The sequence below is a fragment of the Ovis aries genome, chromosome 25 (assembly GCF_016772045.2).
Source record: "Ovis aries strain OAR_USU_Benz2616 breed Rambouillet chromosome 25, ARS-UI_Ramb_v3.0, whole genome shotgun sequence".
NCBI classification, from domain to species: Eukaryota; Metazoa; Chordata; class Mammalia; order Artiodactyla; family Bovidae; genus Ovis; species Ovis aries.
In genome coordinates, this window is record NC_056078.1 from 13,701,819 (window position 1) to 13,722,420 (window position 20,602).

The 20,602-nt window shown below is 40.0% G+C and overlaps 1 long non-coding RNA gene across 1 annotated transcript in view; it reads right to left on the reverse strand.

Annotated features, from left to right (window-relative positions):
* Window positions 1-7,446: 7,446 nt before the first annotated feature.
* The window catches only part of LOC132658624 (uncharacterized), a 405,911-nt gene continuing 392,755 nt past the window's right edge, over window positions 7,447-20,602 (reverse strand). Inside the window, exon 3 of the long non-coding RNA XR_009598489.1 lies at window positions 7,447-10,888. This is a non-coding gene — a long non-coding RNA (uncharacterized LOC132658624). The remainder of the gene's footprint in view (window positions 10,889-20,602) is intronic.

A 20,602-nucleotide genomic window follows, 5' to 3' on the forward strand; every position in this document is an offset into this window, starting at 1 on the left:
TACATAAGTAAAGAACCAATTCTAAATTTTATATAGAACTATAGAGACTAGAATAGCCAAGGCAATCCTGAAAAAAGAAGAACAAAGCAGGAGACATCACTCTTCTTGATTTCAAGCTATACTCTTAATGTATTAGTAATCAAAAGCATATGGTTCTGGATGAAAACAGACAAATCAATGGAACAGAATTGAGAAACCACAAATAAACCCAAACATATATGGGCAACTAATACTTTCCAAGGATTCTCAATGGAGAAAAGATTTTAATAAATAAACAGTCCTTAAAATTGGATATTTAAATGTTGAAGAACAAAATTCACAAAAATTAGCTCAAGATGGATTAAAAAGTTAAATATAAGACCTAAAACTGAAACCATGGAATTCTCAGAAGAAAATATAGGAAAAAAGCTCCTTGATAATGATCTTGGCACTAATTTTTTTTGGATATGACTTCTAAAGCACAAGTACTTCTAAAGCACAAAAAATAAGCATAAAAAAACACGTATCTTATAAGAAATTATTATTCAAAATATACAAAGAACTCAAATAATAGCAAAACCCCAAATGATGCAATTAAGATAGGGTAGAAAACCTGAGTAACATTTTTCCAAAGAAGATATGTGAGCAGCCTACACATAGATGAAAATATGCTCACCTTCAGTAGCAATAAGGGAAATGCCAGTCAAAACCATAATGAGATATCATCTCATGGCTATTAGAATTGCCATCATCAAAAATACAAGAGAAGACAAATGCTTGTGAGGATGTGGAGCAAAAGCAATCCTTGTGCATTGTTGATGGGATTATAAACTAGTGCAGCTGCTATGAAAAACAGTATGGAGAATCCTCAAACGTTAAAAATAAAACTACCATATAACCTAGAAATCCCATTTCTAGGAATATGTCCAAAGAAAAAGAAAACTAACTCAAAAAGACATTTGCATCCCAATCTTCATAGCAGTGTTATTTACAACAGCCATTACATGGAAGCAAGCTAAAGTCAATTGATGGATGAAGGATTAAAAAACTGTTTTATATATACCATGGAATATTATTCAGCCATAACATGAGGAAATACTCATGTTTTTGTCATGTGTAACATCATGGAAGAACTATAGTGAATTAGTGCTAAGTGAAGTAAGTCAGACAGAGAAAGACAAATACGGTATCTCTCTTACATGTAGAGTCTAATTAAAATTTTAAAAACTTGTAGGAAAAATGATTAGATTTATAGCTCCCAGAGGTAGGGCATGGAAGAGTGGGAACTGAAGGAAGGTGGTCAAAACATAAGTTCCAGTTATAAGATCCCCCTAGTACTAGTAAATAAATACTAGGGACGTAATGTACAACATGATAACTATAGTTATCACTGCTATATGATACATATGAAAGTTATTAAGAGAGTAAATCCTAACGGTTCTCATAAAGAAGTATAGCCATGAAGAGATATGTAGGAAACTTAAATGTATATTACTAAGTGAAGTAAGCCAATATGAAAAGGCTTCATACTGTATGATTACAACAGTTAAGACTTTCTGGAAATGGCAAAACAATGGAGGTCATAAAAATGTCAGTGGTTGCCAGAGGTGGGGAAGAGGCAAGAGAGGTACACAGGTGGAGCACAGAGCATTTTTAGGGCAGTAAAAATACTTTTTATTATATTATAATGATGGATACACGTTATTATATATTTGTTCAAACCTATAGAATGCACAATAGCAAAGTAAACCCTAAGGTAATCTGCAGATTTGGGGTGATAATTATGTGTTAATGTAGCTATATCATTAATAACAAATGCACCATTCTGGTGAGTGATATTGATAATTAGGCTGGCTATTCACATGTGGGGGCAGAAGGGATACGGGCAGTCTCTTACCTTCCTATCAATTTTGTTAACTTAAAACTACTCTAAAAAAATGAAGTCTTAAAAAAATTCCAATGTCCTGAATTTCCTTTTCTTGAGTTTTGATGACTTTGAAATTCTAATATTTCTACTATTGGTCAGCCCTTGCTGCTGTTCTGTTCAATGTTCTAAGGTCCAAGATTCAGAATTTCAGTGTTGAGTCTCTAGCATTTGCTGGAACTTTGAACAGGCATGATTGTGTTTCACGACAATGTCCCATCCTGGAGAAGACTGAGGAAGGGTGAAGAACTGAGCAGAGGCAGCCCATGAGAGACATTTTTGTTTTCAGCTTCCAGTTTTCCCAAGGTGTCATTTTCGGTATCAGAGAATAATAGACTGGCAGTGAGTGGCACAATTCAGAGAGAGAGTAAATGACTTGCCCAAGGTTATTCATCAGTGCCAGGATTGGAATTCAAATCTAAGTTTGTTAACTCTCACTACTTTCAATATTAAGTTAATGTTAACTCTCAATATTCTCTCCATTATGGCACATTTCACGAGCTTGTTGCTCAATGATGGGAAAGAACAAGGAGAACCGGTGGTCTTAAATATGTCTCTCTCTTGATATGGTTTTGCCATCAACAGGTTCAAACTGTTCTGATGCTACTGTGTGTATCATCCAAGATGGTATGGTCCTACTCTTCATTCCAAAGGGTCTGGAAAGTCTCCTTCTGAGTACTCCCAAAGAACCAATACTTCTCTTTTCATGGAGCAGCAATTCACTAAGGTAAGGCGGGTCCCTCCTCCAGGTTCAAGGAATGACCCTGATACGTTTAAAGTTATCACAGTCGTCTCAATGACTGGGTTAGTTCTGGTGGATGAAATAGAAAGAGATATCTGTTGGGGACTTGTGGGAAAGAATTTCCTCTCTGACAAAAAAGAAAAAGGCTTCTAATCAAATTCCTTTTTATACCCCAGCAAGGGAGAGGCTGGGAACCTCTCTTTTACTTCCTACCTTTTGATATTTTCATGATGAGGAGATGCTGTGATAGCCATCTTGTGACCATGAGACAAAAATCAAGAGAACTGGAAAGAAGCCACTGAGTTTCTGAATTGCTCAACTATGGAACTCTCTAGCGGCATGCTTCTTTTTATATAAAATAATAAGACCACTAATTGTTTTGAACATTCTACTACTTACAGCAAAAAGCATCCTAGATGATTTTGAAAACTTCCTGGAGGAGATGAGAATCAGGTCTTAAAAGACAGCAAGATTTATGTAAACAGAGTGGAGGTATGGAGATCTTCTGTTGGAGGATAAGCTAAGGCAAAGGAATGGGCATTAGCTTGGCCCATGTGGCTGGTGGGAGGGGACGCTCCATGCATCTGTGGTGAATGTCAATTGGAGTAACTTTGTCTTTATCTGAACTCATAGTCTTTACTCTTAGTGTGTGTATATATGGATTTGCAAATGTTTATTTGCTTGAGAAATTTTGTTCACAGGAGAAGAAAAGTGGTTGGCTCAGGGACCTGAGATAAGAGAGGACAATGCAATCTTTTCCTAGCTCCTGGTCTCCTGGCCCGGCCCCACAGACGTGTATTGGAGAGCAGCTGCAGGCAGAAGCCAAGGAAACTCTTCTCATAGGCTGTCGTGTGAGCCCAACCAAGAGCAATGCTTTGGTTTTCAGGTAACTAGACTCCACAGGCTCCCCTGATGGCTCAGCGGATAAACCAATCCGCCTAAAATGCAGGAGGCACAGGAGATGCGGGTTTGATTCCTGGGTCGGGAAGACTCCCTGGAAGAGAAAATGGCAATCCACTCCAGTATTCTTGCCTGAAAATTCCCATGGACAGAAGAGCCTGGCGGGCTATAGTCCAAAGGACCACAAAGAATTGACACAATTGAGTAACTAGCATAAGCATACATGCATAGACTCCGCAGAGCTATGGCAATGTTGAGACTGCGAGGACAGCATCAGCAAGGTAGGAGGGCACCAGGGGGTGGTGCACTGGCCCCATCATCATCCCCTCGGGGGAAGGAGGGAATGGGCAGCTGTGCGAGCTCAGTGGCTGCTCCCAGGGGATTTCTCTCTGAATTGCCACAACACAGGCAGAAGCTGGGGGAGAAAGCCCACGTGAACAAAGCACGAATTCACTTGAGACAATCCTCAAGAACAGAAATAACGCCATGAGGCTCGGAGGGGAATAAAGCCCTTCACTACACAGCTGGGGCCTGATTCTACGGAATGTAGTCATCGGAGTCAATGTGGTTCTGCTGGGATCCTCTGACAAGTGAGACTGGATCAGGGTTTCTCAAGGTCAGCACTATTGATTCTCTGTTGTGAGAGCTGTCCTGTGCATTGTGAGGTGTTTACTAGATGCTGGTAGCACTCCTTCTTCGGAACTGTGACAAGTAAAGACATTTAAAATCTCAAAATGTGTTGAGAACCAGTGGTCTACAGAAACAAGGGGCATGTGTTTGTGGGTGGGTGGGTGTGTGTATATGTGAGAGAGGGAGGGAGGGAGGGAGAGCAAGATAGGATATGCACGAGACAGAATGTGATGTATTTGTCAGTTATTTACAAGTATATTTATTGATTTTTTCAATTTCTACCTTTTCCTTTTAAAAAGCATCAGTAAACACTTCCTTTAAACTCTGTCAACATTTTAAATTATTTTCTTGTGATAAATTCCTAGACATAGAACTGCTTGGTGGGTGAAAAAGTGGCAAGCTTTAAGACTTTAATTATATATTGACTAAATGACCTCTAGAAAGGTTTTTCTAATTTGAATTTGACATTTCTTTTTAATCTTTACAGAATTTAGGACCTAGTTTTGCACACGGTAGCTGCTTAGTAAGTACTTTGTAGTTAGTTGATCAAATATTGGTTGTGAGTTTTCATCCCTCATTATTCCAACAAATACCTGGGTATGTTGTTTTATGACACTTCACAATGATTTCTATATGGGCTGGGTCTGCAGAAGAAACACACACATACATATACTGTTATATGGACTATTTCCTGTTGACCCATGCCTCTTAATGTGTGGTCCTGGAACCCATGGTCTGTACTTGCTGCTGCTGCTGCTAAGTCACTTAGTCGAGTCCTACTCTGTGAGACCCCATAGACGGCAGCCCACCAGGCTCTTCCGTCCCTGGGATTCTCCAGGCAAGAATACTGGAGTGGGTTGCCATTTCCTTCTCCAATGCAAGCATGCATGCATGCTAAGTTGCTTCAGTCGTGTCCAACTCTGTGCGACCCCACAGACGGCACCCCATCAGGCTCCTCTGTCTACAGGATTCTCTTGACAAGAATACTGGAGTGGGTTGCCATCTCCTTCTCTGGTCTCTACTTGGGAACTTGTTAAAAGTTTAAATTCTCTGGTTCCACACTTGGACCTAATTTGTATTTTAAAATCCTTCTGGGTAAAGCTTAAGAATACTCTCTACAAACAATAAATGCTGGAGAGAGAGTGGAGAAAAAGGCACCAACTCTTCTACACCGTTGGTGGGAACTTAAACTGGTATAACCACTGTGGAGAACAGTATGGTGGTTCCCTAGAAAACTAAAAGTAGAACTACCACATGATCCAGCAATCCCACTGCTGAGTATACATCCAGAGAAAACCATATTTTGAAAGGAAACCATAACCTGAAATGACCTGCAGCACCACCTACAACAGCCAAGACATGGAAGCAACCTAAATGTCCATCAACAGAGGAATGGATAAAGAAGATTTAGGACACATATACATACATAAAGCCATAAAAAAGAACAAAATAATACCATTGCAGCAACATGGATGGACCTAGAGATGATCACACGAAGACAGAGAAAGATATCATATGAGATCACTCATGGGATCAAACTCCTTAAAAATAATACAAATGAACTTATTTATAAAACAGAAAAAGACTTACAGATATCAAAACCAAACTTCTTTTTTTTACAGATATCAAAAGCAAACTTTTTTTTTTTACAGATATCAAAAACAACATTTCCAAAGGGGAAATGTTGGGGGGAGGGAAAAATCAGGAGCTTGAGATGAACATACACACTACTACGTATGAGACAGATAACCAGCAAGGACCTACTGTATAGCACAGGGAACTACTTAATGTCCTGTGATAACCTATATGAGAAAAGAGTCTAAAACAGAATGAATGTATGTATAACTGAATCACTTTGCTATAACAGGAAACTAACATTGTAAATCAACTATATTCCAGTTAAATTAAAAATAAAAAAAAGAGAATGACTGCAGCAGACAATAAAAATGAACAAACACTGTTCTCATCAGCATGGAAATTGCTGTTTCCTAAACATTCCCTCTATAATGGCATCACTCTGGTGCAAGCTGGCCAGCCAGCTCTTTGTTCATAAGAGGTTCACACTCTAAATGCATGTAATGCTATCTAACTCCATCTGGTGTCCTGGTTGGTCTCTAAGAGGCTCTTCCCTTGCCTGCACCTTTATATTAAGGCACAATTCAGCCTGCTTGCCAGTCCATGGCCTAGGACCCAACAGCTGGGATGATTAAATGAAGAACGAGGTATGCCTGTTCAACCTCATTTGCTAGATTGCTCATTAGATATATAATGCCCTATCTTGGCCAGACATGAAGTCCACTGTGACTGAGGTGGCCATCTGTTCAGGGATGGATCCTGTTAGAATAATCAGAGATCATGGGGCTCTAGCAGGCACCTCTGCCAGACCTGCACGGGTGGATGTGAACAGGGGAGAAGAGAAGGTTTGGGGTGGGGGGGCACTTGTTGCATACACTTTCAAACTTGAGTCAGCCTCTCCTCCATAAGGGACAACCCCAGGGCATCCAGATCCTTCCTGAAGTGTAGGAGACAGTGTTAGGAGGTCAGTTGGGAAGGAAACAGCTGCAGATGGCAGAGACTCTGGTGCCTGAACTCACACCTGGTTCCCCTCCTCCTCAGTCAGAAATGAGTTTCTGTACTAATAGCTCCTGACATCTGTAATCCCTGGGGCTTGCAGCGGTGGGGTGTGTGTGGGGTGTGTGGGGTGTGTGTGCGTGTGTATGGGTGGGGTGTGTGTGGGGTGTGTGGGGTGTGTGAGGTGTGTGGGGTGTGTGTGTGTGGGGTGTGTGTGGGGTGGGTGGGGTGTGTGTGTGTGTGTACTGTTCCCTAATTAGACTGTACCATCTCTTAAAGGTAGGGGCTGTGCCTGTCACTAATGCTCAGCTTTACATATAATGGGGAATTTTAAATGGGACTGACTGCACTCTAAAGGCTCATGCACTCATAGCGCATCTTCCGGTTTCTAAGGGAATATTGGGTGGTATTGCCCACAAAAAACATGCTTTTGGGACTTCCCTCCTGGTGGTCCAGGGGCTAAGACTCGATGCTCCCAATGAAGGGAGCCACAGGTTTGATCCTTAGTCAGAGAACTAGGGCTACAGTCCATGGGGTTGCAAAGAGTTGGACATGACTGAAGGACTAAACACTTTCGCTTTCCAGGAAACTAGATTCTGCATGCCACAACTAAGACTCGGAGCAACCAAAACAAACAAACAAAAAAAGACACATGCTTCTGAGAAGCTAATTATGCAAGGGATTGAAAGACTTAATGAAAAACAATTAGTTAAAACTTCTGTGGGGCCAGTTTCAGTTACTCCTTTGTAACCAAGATGTTTTAAAACAGTGAAATGCATCACTCTTCATGCCTGGCATCTTAATACCAGGTTGACAGTAGCCTATCTGGTGACCAGTTCAGACAGTTAGCAGCTGAAAGAGACAGGGTTACATTCTAAATAAGCAAGGAAGCTTTATTTGTTTAATATAAATTTATTTATTTTAATTGGAGGTTAATTACTCTACAATATTGTATTGGTTTTGCCATGCATCAACATGTATCTGCCACAGGTATACACGTGTTCCCCATCCTGAACCTCCCTCCCTCCTCCCTCCCCATACCATCCCTCTTGGTCATCTCAGTGCACCAGCCCCAAGCATCCACTATCATGCATTGAACCTGGACTGGCGACTCATTCCATATATGATAATATACATGCTTCAATGCCATTCTCCCAAATCATCCCATCCTCTCCCTCTCCCACAGAGTCCAAAAGACTGTCCTATACATCTGTCTCTTTTGCTGTCTCGCATACAGGGTTATCATTACAATCTTTCTAAATTCCATATATATGCGTTAGTATACTGTATTGGTCTTTTTCTTTCTGGCTTACTTCACTCTGTATAATAGGTTCCAGTTTCACCCACCTCATTAGAAGTGATTCAAATGTATTCTTTTTAATGGCTGAGTAATACTCCATTGTGTATATGTACCACAGCTTTCTTATCCATTCATCTGCTGATGGACATCTAGGTTGCTTCCATGTCCTGGCTATTATAAACAGTGCTGTGATGAACATTGGGGTACAGGTGTCTCTTTCAATTCTGGTTTCCTCTGTGTGTATGCCCAGCTGTGGGATTGCTGGGTCATAAGGGAGTTCTATTTGCAGTTTTGTAAGGAATCTCCACACTATTCTCCATAGTGGCTGTACTAGTTTGCATTCCCACCAACAGTGTAAGAGGGTTCCCTTTTCTCCACACCCTCTCCAGCATTTATTGCTTGTAGACTTTTGGATCAAAGCCATTCTGACTGGCATGAAATGGTACCTCATTGTGGTCTTGATTTGCATTTCTCTGATAATGAATGATGTTGAGCATCTTTTCATGTGTTTGTTAGCCATCTGTATGTCTTCTTTGGAGAAATGACTATTTAGTTCTTGGGCCCTTTTTTTGATTGGGTCATTTTTCTGGAATTGAGCTATAGGAGTTGCTTGTATATTTTTGAGATTAGTTGTTTGTCAGTGGCTTCATTTGCTATTACTTTCTCCCATTCTGAAGGCTGTCTTTTCACCTTGCTTATAGTTTCCTTTGTTGTGCAGAAGCTTTTAAGTTTAATTAGGTCCCATTTGTTTATTTTTGCTTTTATTTCCAATATTCTGGGAGGTGGGTCATAGAGGATCCTGCTGTGATTTATGCTGGAGAGTGTTTTGCCTATTTTCTCTTCGAGGAGTTTTATAGTTTCTGGTCTTATGTTTAGATCTTTAATCCATTTTGAGTTTATTTTTGTATATGGTGTTAGAAAGTGTTCTAGTTTCATTTTTTTTTCCAGCACCACTTGTGAAAGAGATTGTCTTTAATCCATTGTATATTCTTGCCTCCTTTGTCAAAGATAAGGTGTCCATAGGTGTGTGGATTTATCTCTGGGCTTTCTATTTCGTTTCATTGATCTATATTTCTGTCTTTGTGCCAGTACCATACTGTCTTGATGACTGTGGCTTTGTAGTAGAGCCTGAAGTCAGGCAGGTTGATTCCTCCAGTTCCATTCTTCTTTCTCAAGATTGCTTTGGCTATTTGAGTTTTTTTTTTTTATTTCCATACAAATCTTGAAATTATTTGTTCTAGCTCTGTGAAAAATACCATTGGTAGCTTGATAGGGATTGCATTGAATCTATAAATTGCTTTGGGTATTATACTCATTTTCACTATATTGATTCTTCCGATCCATGAACATGGTATATTTCTCCATCTATTAGCGTCTTCCTTGATTTCTTTCACCAGTGTTTTATAGTTTTCTATATATAGGTCTTTAGTTTCTTTAGGTAGATATATTCCTAAGTATTTTATTCTTTTCGTTGCAATGGTGAATGGAACTGTTTCCTTAATTTCTCTTTCTATATTCTCATTATTAGTGTGTAGGAATGAAAGTGATGTCTGTGTGTTGACTTTATATCCTGTAACTTTACTATATTCATTGATTAGCTCTAGTAATTTTCTGGTGGAGTCTTTAGGGTTTTCTATGTAGAGGATCATGTCATCTGCAAACAGTGAGAGTTTTACTTCTTCTTTTCCAATTTGGATTCCTTTTATTTCTTTTTCTGCTCTGATTGCTGTGGCCAAAACTTCCAAAACTATGTTGAATAGTAATGGTGAAAATGGGCACCCTTGTCCTGTTCCTGACTTTAGGGGAAATGCTTTCAATTGTTCACCATTGAGGAAGCTTTATGTCCCCTCTGGCTGGGAGGCAGCAACTAGTGAAAATAACCCCATCTGATTTAAGCAGACCAAGTCAGTGAATAACATCAATTATTCTAAGGAAATGGGTGCTGGGGTTACAGCAATAATAACTGAAGTAGGAGTAAAAATACAAGGCTCACAGTCAGAATTCATTTGCATGACTGGATGGTGTGTGAGTAGCACAGCTTGGCATGAGTGGAATGCACTGGAATGAAGAAAAATCCTAATGGTTCTTGCTGACTCTAACATGAGTGAAGGGCAACCAACTGTCCTGGCTTTAGCACTCAAAGTCTGTGCCCCTGGAAGTCCCCTAGTCCCTAGTGAACTAAGATGGTATGCTGCAGCCAGCACAGCAGGTAGGGATTGAAAGTGGTCAACACACAGCTTGGGAAAAAGAAACTAGAGACAGAATTAAAGTTTTAAAGATGGGACCGGGGAACTCAAGACCTCTTGGATCAAGAGCCCTATCCCTTGGAGCCACATCACTTTTATTTAGTATCTTGGCACACAGAATGTATCTGTTTTGCTATGACAAAATCAGCCTCCTGTGTCACTGGTCACTTCTCTCATTTTATTGATTACTTTGAACTATCTGCTATTTTCTTATATAAGCGGTATCACCCAGTTGGGGCTCATAGACCCACATATGCCTTAAGAAAACATCTTGGTGTGTGCACAAGCAGTGTTCTGAACTTGGTGCTGATCCGGTGTTCCAAGGCCCATACTATGTTTTTCCTTAGCTTAGTAGGGCATGATAATCCCAACTAATAACCTGATATACTTTTGTTTAGATTATACTGTACTGCTATATTTTGCATTTATACTTTTCCCATGGTATTTTTCTCATGGCTTAGCCAGAGCAACAGGCAGCTGATTATTAACCCCTGCAATGGTGGATCACTCTACCTGGTTTCTGGATATCTTGACTTGCACTCACTTCCCCAAGAAGTCCTTCAGTGGATTCCTCATGAGATAAAGTTTAGGCAGCTCTGGGGGAAAAAAAAAAAAGAGAAAGAAAGCCAAGTAAGCTCTTTGTATCTGCACTTCTCTTCTCCCTGTGAAGTATGTGCTTGGGATTTGAAGAGTTTATCTGTTTTTCCTGCCTCTTAGACGGCAGTCTGGCAAGCAGCAGGTACAGTGGTCCTAACGTGGAGCAGCTGCTCGTGTTGGGAGTACAGTCTCCCTCAACACGGGAGACTAGACTCTTGAGAGCCTTTGAGGCTTCTCCAGGGGCCTGTCCTTCACTCCTGGGGTTTTAGCAAGAGGTGTTGGGTGAGGAGAGGTGTCACAGTGTGGGGGTGTGTTACAACATTTCAAGAACTTTTGGTGACTTTCCCATTCAGTTACTTGGCTTATTACTGCTCTCATCTCTAGGATTCTGTCAGGTATGTTTTCCTTTAGGGGCTTATGAGTGCCATTTTGGAGTTTGACCTTGTCTGGTTAGAAAGTCGAAAGTTCTGAAAATCACTTAGTTCTGGAAATATTTGAAAACAGAACAGGAGAATGTGTTGAGACTATGGTTTCTAGAGTCAGACTTTCTGAGTTTGAATCCTATTTCTTTCCCATTTTAGTATGTATGACCTTGGGCCAGTTCTCTGACCTTAGTTTCTTTACCTATAAAACAGGGATAATAATGGTGTCCTCAAAAAGTTGCTGTGAGAATAAAATGAGCTAATTTATAAAATAGTGATTTTTAAATTAAAATATCTCTTTATGCTTTATTGAGATATAATGACATTCAGTTCAGTTCAGTCACTCAGTCGTGTCCAACTCCTTGCGACCCCGTGAACTGCAGCACGCCAGGCCTCCCTGTTCATCACCAACTCCTGGAGTCCACTCAATCCCATGTCCATTGAATAATGATATTAACACTGTGTAAATTTAAGGTGTTCAGCATGTTGATTGGATATAGTTATATATTGCAAAATGATTGCCACCATAGTACTGCTGCTGCTGCTGCTGCTAAGTCGCTTCAGTCGTGTCCAACTCTGTGCGACCCCAGAGATGGCAGCCCCCTGGGTTCCCCCATCCCTGGGATTCTCCAGGCAAGAATACTAGTTAACACCTCCATCACATTGTTACAATTTCTTTTTTGTGATGAGAACATTTAAGGTTTACTCTCCGAGCAACATTCAAGAACACAACAGTATCATCAACTACAATCACCATGCTATACATTAGACTCCCTCAAACTTATTCGTCTTTTTACAGGAAGTTTGTACCTGTAGCATCAGGCCTGACAGTTGGTTTTTCTTTTTTGTAATACAAGTGTCTGACTTAAGCTTTGATTGCCAAGGGATCCACTTCAAAGAGTCATCCACTTCAAAGACAGTTATCTCTATAAACACCTTGCCAGCCACATGTCTAGATAAAGAGCCAGGCTGAGCTGTCCCCTACTGCCCCAGGCTCCTTTGTTTCAGAGATTAAAAAAAATAAAAGGCTTATTGAGATATAATTCACATACTATAAAGTTCACACTTTAAAGTATATGATTCAGAGGTTTTTAGTGTATTTATAGAGTTGAGCCACCACCACTGTTATCTATTTCAGAGTATTTCTATCATGTCAGAAAAAGTCCTATATCTGTTAGCAGTCAGGCCCATTTCTCCCTTTCCCTAGCAACCACTAGTTGACTTTCAGGTTCTATAGATTTGCCTATTTTGGACATTTCATGTAAGAGGAACCATACAATATGTGACCTTTGGTGTCTGGCTTCTCTCACTTGGCATTACGCTTTCAAGGTTCACCTATACTGTAGCATGGGTCAGCGTTTGCTTCCATTCTATTATGACTACTACTACATTGTACAGATAGACCACATTCATCAACTAAGGAACATGTGAGCTGTTGAAAAGTAAAACTCTGAAAATTACACAGCATAAAACATTAATCCCACAGAATGTATATGTGTCCTAATAATGATCACTAATATTTACTGAGCACTTACTGTATACGAGGGGTTGCTCTAAATGGGTGTACATTTTAGCCCATTTCATGTTCATCACAACCCTGTGAGGGGGTTGTCACTACAACTGCCATTATTCTATGAGAAATTAGGAAATATGGAAATTAAGTAACATATCTCAAGATAAACAGCAAATAGGTGATTCAAATCTAGAAAGTCTGTGTGTAAAGCCTGCAGTTTACTTTTCATTAAAAATTATGTGAAGAACTTTTTGGGGATATATATTTCTATGAATTGTAACATACACTGCCACAATAAGATAAAGAACTATTTCATAATCCTAAAATACTCTTCTTTATCCATGTCATTTATTGGAGGAGGTTGCTGAGAGGACGTGACAGCTGGTTTCAGAGACCTTGACTGATTTTCAATAAATGACCATTTGGGCTGCTTGTTTTTTCTCTTCCATTTAAATTCCCATCTGTGTTTTAAATTCACCAATAAACAGAAGGCCTATGAAACCGTAGGCCCCACACTTGTTCCCACAACCCTACACCTGCTGCCTCCCTTTTTCCTACCCCTGACTTTGCTATGTGGCCTGAGGTATGCTGTGTAATTTTCAAGACCTTTGAGTAATAAACCTCTTCCCCAAAGTTTCCTGTTGGTTATTGCTGAGGGCATCTTACAATCATGGTAAGAATCACAAAGGTCAATCCAGCAATAACAGTGGTTACCAACAGGCTGAGACCAGCATAAAACAGTACTCTTGACCAATATCTCCCCACACCTCCTTCCTCTCAGCCCGTGGTAACCACCACTCTACTCTGTTTCTATGAGTTTGACTTTTTTAGATTCTACATAAGTTATATCATTATTTGTCTTTCTCTGACTTATTCACTTGCATAATGTTCTCATGGTTCATTCATATTGTCTCATATGGCAGAATTTCCTTCTTTCTCATAAGTATTTTTCCATTGTATATATGTATACTACAACTTCTTTAACGATTCATCCCTTGGGGGATACTTCAATTGTTTTCATTCACAGTGGCGACTGTGAATAACGCTCCAATGAACACAGGAATGCAGATATCCCTTCAAGATCTTGTTTTCATTTCCAGAGGTGGAACTGCTGGATCATATAGTGGTGGCTCTATTTTTAATTCCTTGAGTAATCTCCATATTGTATTGCATAGTGACTGCATCGATTTACTTTCCCCCCAGCAGTGCATAAGTGAAAGTGAAAGTGAAGTCGCTCAGTCGTGTCCGACCCTCAGCGACGCCATGGACTGCAGCCCACCAGGCTCCTCCATCCATGGGATTTTCCAGGCAAGAGTACTGGAGTGGGGTGCCATCGCCTTCTCCGCAACAGTGCATAAGGGTTTCCTTTTCTCCACATCTCCACCAGCATTTGTTATCTTCTGTCTTCTCAGTGAAAATCATTCCAACAGGATTGTGGTGATAGCTCACTCTTGTTTTCACTTGCATTTCTCTGTTGATTAATGATGCTGAGCCTCTTTTCACTTATCTGTTGGCCATTGGTATGTCTTGTCTTCTTTGGAAAAATGTCTATTTAGTTCCTCTGCCCATTTTTAGTCAGATTTTTTTTTTTTTTTTTTTTTTTTGCTATTGACTTGTATGAGAACCTTGAAAAAAAGTGAAAGTGAAAGTGTCTCAGTTGTGTCTGACTCTTTGTAACCCCATGGACTATATAGTCCATGAAATTCTCTAGGCCAGAATACTGGAGTGGGTAGCCTTTCCCTTCTCAGGGGATCTTCCTAACCCAGGGATTGAACCCAGGTTTCCCACATTGCAGGTAGATTCTTTACCAGCTGAGCCACAAGGGAAGCCTAAGAATATTGGAGTGGGTAAGCCTATCCCTTCACCACGGGATCTTCCCGACCCACGAATCAAACCAAGGTCTCCTGCATTGCAGGTGGATTACCAACTGAGCTATCAGGGAAACCTTGTTTACATATTAATCCTTTATTAGCTATGATTTGCAAATATTTTCTCCCATTCCATTAGTTGTCTTTTCATTTTGTTAATGTTTATTTTTGTTGAAAGGAGCATTTATCTTGCTGTGCAGAAATCTGATGTAGTTCTACTTGCTAATTTTTGCTTTTGTTGTGCTTTTTGGTGTCATACCCAAAAAACTGTTGCTAAAACCAATGTCCAGAAGGTTTTTCTTATGTCTTTGTGTAGGATTTTTATGGCTTTATGTCTTACCTAATTCATTTTGAGAATTTTTGTGAGTAGCATAAGGGGTTCAATCTCTTTCTTCAACATGTGGTTATCCCATTTTCCCAGCACTATTTATTGAAGAGACTATCCTTTATCTATTAAGCACTCATGATTTCCTTGGGAAATATTAGTTGATTGTATACGTTAGGGTTTACTTCCAGTCCTCTCTTCTGGCCCATGATCTATATGTCTATTTTTATGCCAGTACCATACTGTTTGGATTACTATAGCTTTGAAATTAGGAAGTATAACACCTCCAGTATGTTCTTTCTTAGTATTGCTTTGACTATTCAGGATTTTTTGTGGCTTCATACTAATTTTAGGGTCTTTTTCTATTTCTGTGAAAAATGCCATTAGAATTCTGATAGAGACGGTACTGACTATAGATGGCTGTGAGTAGTAGTATGGGCATTTAAACAATATTAATTCTATTTTGAGTATAGAATATCTTTTAATTTTTTTGTGTCTTACTTAATTTCCTTCTTCAAAGTCTCATGGCTTTCAGTGTGCAGATCTTTCACTTCCTTTGCTTAATTTATTTCTAAGTATTCTATTATTTTTTATATCATTGTGAATTGGGATTGTTTTCCTTCTCTTTCAGATGCTTTATTGTTAGTGCATAGAAATACAAGTGATTTCTATCTTGATTTTGTATTCTGCAATTTTACTGAAATCATTGATTAGTTACAACACTTTGGGGGCATGTTTTTAAGATTTTCTATATGTAGGATGATATGATTTACAAATAAAGAAAATTTTACTTCTTCCTTTTTGATTTGCATGCTTTTTATTTCTTTTTCTTGCCTGATTTCTCTGGCGAGGACTTCAGTACTATGTTGTATAGGAGTGGTAAGAGTGGATCCTCTTTTCTTGCTCCTACTCTTAGAGGAAAAACTTTAAACCTTTTGACACTGAGTATGATGTTAGCTGTGGGTTTGTCATATTTAGCCTTTATTATGCTGGCACTGAACAATGTTTGCTTGAGGGATGGGATGATGCAGGCAAAATGAATCTTTCTTCTCTTCTTGTGCAATTAGTTTCAAGTTGCTTTTATCTAACTGTTTTGCTCAGGTTTCTTAAGCTCCAGAGCTTTCCCAGAGCTGTTTTTGTTCATAAAAAACTGTCCAATTGTCGATGTTTATGAGGAAGGGAGGCTGGAGTGACATCATTTCAAGGAATGTATATAAAATGCTTGAGCATAGGATGAATGCTATATTATTGTTGTTCAGTCGCTAAGTTGTGTCCAACGCTTTGCAACCCCATGAACTGCAACACACCAGGCTTCCTTGTCCTTCACTATCTCCCTGAGTTTGCTCAAACTCATGTCCATCGAGTCAGTGATGCCATCCATCCAACCATCTCATCCTCTGTTGTCTCCTTCTCCTCTTGCCCTCAATCTTTCCCAGCATCAGGGTCTTTTCCAATGAGTTGGTTCTTTGCATCAGGTGGCCAAAGTATTGGAGTTTCAGCTTTAGCATCAGTCTTTCCAATGAATATTCAGGGTTGATTTCCTTCAGGATTGACTGAAGGAAAATCCTTCAGTCAATTGATCTCCTTGCTGTTCAACTGACTCTCAAGAGCCTTTTCCAGCACCACAGTTCAAAAGCTATATAAATATTTACTATAAGTGTTACTATGGTTACTATCAATGTCACAAGTGAAAATAGTTCAGCAGACATGAGTCTAAAATATATACTATTTATTTTCTAGTTGTATGGATTAGGCAGTTTATGTACCTTTCAGAGTCTCACTTGTCTCATCTGTAAAGTCATAGCTCATAGGTTTGTTATGAGAACTAAATGAGGTAACTAGTTAAAATATCCAGCAAAATGTCTGACATCCTGCTTGCTCAATACATATTGACAGTTTTCCATCCACAGTAAGTTAACATAGATTTGGTGCCACAATTATTTAGTTCACATTACTTAGGTAATTACATACAATGCACTAATAGGGATTATCAAAGCTGGTCTTTGGATTATCACTGCTTCCTGTTGGGTACAGTAGGTCCTAACCTTTATGCTGATTAAGATTGACATCCATGGTCTCTCTTGAACTTCAGCAGCAAGGGTTACTGCAAATATTTCTCTGAATCACATAGCTACTGAGAATATATAGTCTCACTTCATAACAATAAGAGGCATAGAAATCGTTTACCAGCTCCCAGAGGAGTTGGTTACAACCCCAAGATTTTCTTACCAGCCATAAAGGAATGCTTTTCTCTGGCTGGAGCCAACTCAGCACCATCTGGAAAAGTGCCAACTAGGGCACTGAGGTCTTTTTCCAGATGGTGCCAACTCTCCTTGCCTGGTTCTACAAGACTGCCTTGTGTCTTCTGTCCCTTTTATTCCCTGCCTGCATGGCAAGGCATTACACCCCCCTTGCTTTTTTCTTCTGAACATTTTCTGGCTGACAAAAGCACATCCCGAGCCCTCCCTGACCACACCCTCCACACAAGACTATTTCCACATAGCCTCACATTGTCTGTTTGCTCCTCTTGCTTTTATTTCTTGGGAGAATGTAGCTTTCAGGCTCAATCTCTCATTTCTGTAGTGGCCAAGAAATGAGACTATTCCTGAACCATAATTAGGGTTCATGCCTCTATCATGGTTCCAAGGAAAGTCCAAAGTTGTCCTCGGGCATACATGAAGCATGAATGAGCCCTGTACCAGTCACCACACAAGGAAGGTCAAAAGCACAACTGTCTTTACCTTACATGCATAATCTCATTCTTTTCACCAGCTTTCACTTTTATCAAAAGGTCAAAGAAGCAGATCATGGAATTTAGCCAACTATTCTAAGTCACATTCTTTAGTCTGTAATGTAGCAGATCATGTCCAGGGGTATCATTTGTATCTTTTCATTACTTTAAACAGTTTACACTTCTGGTTATCTGATATGAATATACAGCTGAACAGACAACATGGTTGTTTCACAGGTGTGAGATCAAGCATCTTTAGTATTTGAATGAACTTTTATTTAGTCACTGACAGCATACCTTGTTAGTGCTAAGTCTTGTGAGAATAATTAATATAAGATACAACATTTGCATTATGGTGAGAGAAATTTATCAGTGATGATAGGTCCACAAAGTAAAATCTATGATGGAGACATACTGAGAGGAGAAAGTTGAGTCCTGTCTGGAGGCAGGGGAGAGAGAGGACAAAGTGGAGATTTTGGAACACTCACAGTAAGCAGTGCAGTAGCGGCAGCTGCGTGGCGCAGGAGCGGCCCAGGGGATATACCCCATGTCCAAGGTCAGGAGCAGTGGCTGTGAGGAGATACCCCATGTCCAAGGTCAGAAGCGGTGGCTACGCTTTGCTGGAGTAGCCGTGAAGAGATACCCCATGTCCAAGGTACGAGAAACCCAAGGAAGACAGTAGGCACGATAAGGGAACAGAGGGCAGACAGACTGAAACCACAATCACAAAAAAACTAGCCAATCTGATTACATGAACCATAGCCTTGTCTAACTCAGTGAAACTAAGCCATGCCATGTGGGGCTACCCAAGATGGACGGGTCATGGTGGAGAGTTTTGACAAAATGTGGTCCACTGGAGAAGGGAATGGTGAACCACTTCAGTGTTCTTGCCTTGAGAACCCCATGAACAGTATGAAAAGGCAAAAAGATAAGATACTGAAAGATGAACTCCTCAGGTTGGTAGGTGCCTAGTATGCTACTGGAGATTAGTGGAGAAATAACTCCAGAAAGAATGAAGAGACAAAGCCAAAGCAAAAACAACACCCAGTTGTGGATGTGACTGGTGATAGAAGCAAGGTCCGATGCTGTAAAAGCAATACTGCATAGGAACCTGGAATGTTAGGTCCATGAATCAAGGCAAATTGGAAGTGGTCAAAGAGGAGATGGCAAGAGTGAATGTCAACATTCTAGGAATCCGAGAACTAAAATGGACTGGAATGGGTGAATTCAACTCGGATGACTATTTTATCTACTATTGTGGGCAATAATCCCTTAGAAGAAATGGAATAGCCATCATAATAAACAAAAGAGTCTAAAATGCACTACTCGGATGCAATCTCAAAAACAACAGAATGATCTCTGTCATTTTCAAGGCAAATCATTCAATATCACGGTAATAAAGTCTATGCTCCGACCAGTAATAATAAAGAAGCTGAAGTTGAATGGTTCTATGAAGACCTACAAGACCTTCTAGAACTAACACCCAAAAAAGATGTCCTTTTCATTAGAGGGGACTGGAATGCAAAAGAGGTCAAGAAACACCTGGAGTAACGGGCAAATTTGGCCTTGGAGTACAGAATGAAGCAGGGCAAAGGCTAATAGAGTTTTGTCAAGAGAACGCACTGGTCGTAGCAAAACCTTCTTCCAACAACACAAGAGAAGACTCTACACATGGACATCACCAGACGGCCAACAGACTGAAATCAGACTGATTATATTCTTTGCAGCCAAAGATGGAGAAGCTCTATACAGTCAGCAAAAACAAGACCAGGAGCTGACTGTGGCTCAGATCATGAAATCCTTATTGCCAAATTCAGACTTAAATTGAACAAAGTAGGGAAAACCACTAGATCACTCAGATATGACCAAAATCAAATCCCTTATGATTATACAGTAGAAGTGAGAAATAGACTTAAGGGACTGGATCTGATAGACAGAGTGCCCGATGAACTATGGACGGAGGTTTGTGATATTGTACAGGAGACAGGGATCAAGACCATCCCCAAGAAAAAGGAATGCAAAAAAGCAAAATGGCTGTCTGAGGAGGCCTTATGAATGGCTGTGAAAAGAAGAGAAGCGAAAAGCAAGGGAGAAAAGGAAAGATATACCCATTTGAATGTAGAGTTCCAAAGAATAGCAAGGAGAGATAAGAAAGCCTTCCAAAGTGATCAATGCAAAGAAATAGAGGGAAAAAATAGAATGGGAAAGACTAGAGATCTCTTCAAAAAATTAGAGATACCAAGGGAACATTTCATGCAAAGATGGGCTCGATAAAGGACAGAAATTGTATGGACCTAACAGAAGCAAAAGATATTAAGAAGAGGTGGCAAGAATACACAGAACTGTACAAAAAAGATCTTTACCACCCAGATAATCACGATGGTGTGATCACTCACCTAGAGCCAGACATCCTGGAATGTGATGTCAAGTGGGCCTTAGGAAGTATCACTACGAACAAAGCTAGTGGGTGATGGAATTCTAGTTGAGCTATTTCAAATCCTGAAAGATGTTGCTGTGAAAGTGCTGTGAAAGATGCACTCTGTGCATCAGGGACTCTGGAAGTTTCACATAAAGCCATAAAGTAATGCAAATCCCTGCTTCTCATAGGGCAATTAAAAAAAAATAAAACCTCTATCCTTCAGGAAGCAGTGACTGTTTAGGATAGTTCTGCTTTAACCAGTATTCAGGCATGGCCTATAATTTTAGTTTTTGTTTTGTTTTGAACTCACACATCATGCTACTAGAGTTGCAGCTGGAGTAGGGTACCCTGGATCCCTGAGCTTTAGAAAATGTACCATTTCTGTGATGCCTTCCACCCTCATCTTTGGCCCTGCTCAGGGAGCCTGTACTTATG